Source organism: Panicum virgatum, chromosome 9N (assembly GCF_016808335.1).
Source record: "Panicum virgatum strain AP13 chromosome 9N, P.virgatum_v5, whole genome shotgun sequence".
NCBI classification, from domain to species: Eukaryota; Viridiplantae; Streptophyta; class Magnoliopsida; order Poales; family Poaceae; genus Panicum; species Panicum virgatum.
The window spans coordinates 21,774,097-21,778,312 of NC_053153.1; positions in this window are offsets into that span (position 1 = coordinate 21,774,097).

Sequence of the window (4,216 nt, forward strand, 5' to 3'; positions counted from 1 at the left end):
CTTTCTTTCTCATTTCTTCTCCACGACATCTATCGCCTTGCCTAGGCCTGGTTTAGATGTAAAATTCAAAACTCCAAAACTATCACGTCAAAGGACAGAGCGCCTATATTTCTGGGTAGCGCAACTGCGCGACCGCTCGAGACCGATCAACTACGTTCAGCGCTGCCTCAACTACAATCTGCACTACAACATTTCTTCACAAGGACAGAGCGCCTATTTGTAAGTGATAATGGAATTATACATGAGTTTGTTACAGCTCGTTTTGCTCTGCTCGTTTTCAAATCTGAATATAGCAGCAGCTTTGTTTTATTTAATTTGTCTCAAATTAAAATCTGGTCTATTTAAACACATTTTCCCAACAATTAATGGTACCATCTATTGTCATTTTGTCAATTACGCGTGATGCCATCGCCTTCACTGTTTTTCTAGCCAATTGTAGTTTTTTTTTCTTGTGGAATTTGGGGGGAAAAAGGCAATATGAAAAATTGTGAGGAAATTAGATAGCAAGTAGAAGATTTGGTGGTGTATTGCTCCCTTGGTCAGAAGAAATGTGGAACCATTCCATATATTTCTTGTCCTGTAAACGTTGATCCCATCCTTATTAAAACGTTGAAATAGTTCAATTCATACAGTGTACAGTAAAACCTCCACAATTAACATACCGTGTTCATCGGTACCATTCCTCAACCCCTTTTATCATATATGCATGGAACATGGTAATAAGCGAAAGTAATCAAAGCATGCATCCAAGAGTTGGTTACCATGTTGCTACTACTTTTACTGTACTGTCACTAAGCAATTAACCAGCTTATACCAATTTCGTGCGTGTTTGGAGGTAAATCTAAATGAAAACCTAGATCGACAACTTCCTCGATAAACCCTTCATTAAAATTGGCTCACTAGCTCTGTGTGATTTACTCTTTGCCTACCAATGATGCTCTGGCACGGCAGTGAGGTCGTTAAGCATGTGACTTGTATGGTGTTAATTAGGTCTTGTCATCTGCAGGATAAGAAGGTGATATTCTGTTATACAGTAGGCAATGTGTGCTTCTCTAATCAATCTGGTTATTCAGAAACAATGTAGTTTTTCATAATACTCGAAAACAAACTGTTCTCCAGATTCTTTTCAGGGCCACTTATCTCTCTAGGATATGGGCGATTTTGCAAAAAGAGGACAGAGACTTGATTCTAGATGCATGCCGAGCCTTGGAAGTAACGGCGATGGACATCTTTACGCAAAACAGGTGACAGTTTAGCAATAGACTTTGTGGCTTATAACTTGCTTCCTATTTAGTTCTCAACCTTTGTAATAAAAGCTGGATATGTCTCTATGATTTAGAGGCCGGGATATTTTTCAATATTCTTTTATCTAAAAATACAGCAGACAAAACAAAGGTGATCGAAATTCCTGCAAAACTTTTGCAGCACTGTCAAGAAACAGCGAGGGGCTTCCTCGATCAAAGGCTCAAACCAGACGCGTCAGCAATCAATTGTTTTTCACAGGCGGCGCATTCCCAAACCAACGTTGCAGTCGTGCGCTTCGCAGTGCAGTGCCCCCCGATCGATCAGCTGAAACCGGTCTGAGACTCTGGGCTCCCTTTGTCCGGGGTGAGCCTCCCTCCAGGCCCCATGGGCGCCATGGTTGTCAAGTGGCCTGCGTGCGAGCCCATTGAACGAGCGGGTAGCTAGGGGGAGAGATGTATATCTACCCTACCCCCGGCGGGAGGAGATAGGGCGGGGAGCGTCGCCATTGGCAGGTTGGTTTCACCACCAGCGGCGGCAGCCATGGATGGATGGATTCAGCCAGGCGGCGGCCGGTTGGATGGATCTCCCCATCCCCAACCTCCCATGCAAACGAAATGGAACGAACGCGGATGGACGACGCAGGGGGGCCATCAACTGCATTCAAGCAGGGGGCCGGCAGGTGGGTGGTGGCACGCATTTAGTGCGGCACTGCGTCAAAAAACACAAGCAGCAGGAGCAGCTTGCTGCTGCTAGCTGCAGGCAGGCAGAGCAACCCGGCGAGTATTGAGAACGGGCTGATAGCCCAGTGGAGCGGCTGATCGTTCCCTGCCCGCGAGCGTTCGAGGCGCAGGCTCTGCGCTCGTGTCTCACCGGGGCTTGTCCTCAAACAAATTTAATATGCAACCTCTTGCGTGAAGCTACAAACAGATTGCGACGCGCTCGTCGCTTACGGAGCCATGATGTTCCGATCAAGGGCGGAGACAGGGGGCGGGCAGGAGCCTGGCCCCTGGGGTTTCCAAATTTACATTAAACATTTGAATTTTGATTAAATTTTTATATAAATTAGCATTGTTGGCCCTCCTAATAATAAAAAAACAAATTTCTGGCTCCGCTCTGGTTCCGGTGATCTCCAAAAGGACACGATTTCATATCTGTGTGTAGTTATAGGTTTGCTTGTACGCATGAGGTGTGAGTGTGGTGTGTGTAGTGTGTGGCGTGTGTATGTTTACGAACATATACTACAGCTATACCTAGATGAGAGGCTTAAAAAAAACCCGGCGAGTATTTGCTGACACTGAGCACTGCGGCTGCTGCTACGGTGACCGACCCTTGAAAGTTCATATGCCGAAGGAGATTTCAAAATTTCACGTTAAAAAAAGTCACATCAAATATTTAGATACATAAAATATTAAATAAAATCTATTTACAAATTTTTTTGCACCAATGCGTTGTAGATTAAGTAGTTTTATTAGATTCATCTCGCGATTTACAATTCATCCTTGCAAAAAACTTTATAAATAGATTTTATTTACTACTCTAAATTATCAAGATTTTCTTTTCAAAATTTTTGGCCAAATCATCTAAACACGGCCGCAAGAATGCGATTGCCTTGCTGCTCATCTGTAATCAGCTGATGGGATATAGAGTCCCTATGATACAGTATATGCCAGATCGAATACAATACAGGAATGATTCAGTTTTTTTCCCAAATGGACCCACCCGTTTCTATATTGCACTACAGGACACATGGACTTTGCCGTGTGCCGGTTTGCACACGGCAAAAACCTCACGGCAACCAAACGTCGGCAAAGGCTTTTTTGCCGTGGGTTTTTTGTCGGGCACACGGCAAAACTTTTGCCGTGTACATAACCCGACACTCGGCAAAAAAAAAAGACGATCACGGCAGCTGACGGTGGCACAAGTATTTTGCCGTGTGTCCAGTGCCTTGACACACGACAAACAAGACAGTTTTGCCGTAGGCCAAAGATCACAGCACACGGCAAAGAATGGAACTTTTGCCATATGCTATGGATTTAGCACACGGCAAACATATTTTTCAGGCAGGCCTGTGGTCATTCTTTGCCGTGGCAAAGATATTTTCCAGGTAGGCCTGTGATCATTCTTTGCTGTGTGCTGTGGTCTTTGTTGTGTGCTGTGGTTTTGCCGTGGGCTGTTTCGCCTGGTGCACGGCAAATCTTTTTTTTGCCGTGTGCTACAATTTTACCATGTGTCTGTTCTCGTAGCACACGGCAAACCATGCATTTGCTATGTGTCCGATGTTTTGCTCACGACAAATGTTTCGGCACACGACAAACCATGGTTTCTGGTAGCGTTGGTTGGCTGGTCTAGGAATCCTTGGAAAAGAAATGGATGGGATATTTGGATCCATGCTGCGGGCCCGGGGAATCGAGCACTGAAACATGACAGGACTGTTGTGCCCTGCCGCCGGGTTTCTCTACAGCCCATCATCCATTCCTGCTGGCAGCCGCCCCGCCCCGGCCTGCAGCTGCAGGATCCGAGAAGAGAACGGGGCCTATCTGCTATCAATGGCCGTGTTTGGTTAGAAAACGATGGAATTTTTTTCCAGGTTTGACCACTAATTTAGAGTATCAAATGAAGTCTGATTACAAAACCACCTCCACAATCCCCGTGTAAATCGCGAGACGAATCTAATGAGGTCTTTGACCGCGCGATTAGAGGATAGTACTGTAGCATCACTGTAGCAAATCATCAATTAATTACCGTCATTAGATTCGTCTCGAAAAGTTACACTCATCCCTGAAATTTTTTTATAAATAGACTTTATTTAGTACTCCATGCAGACATTCGTCTTTTTGTGAAATTGTAATTTGATGGGTAACCAAACATGGCCAATATAACGCATGGGGCTGCGCTACGCTATCATGGGCGGATCGATCGATCGATCGACGGGCTGCAGGAGATGCAGGAACCAATGCAAGTGGCGGCGTTT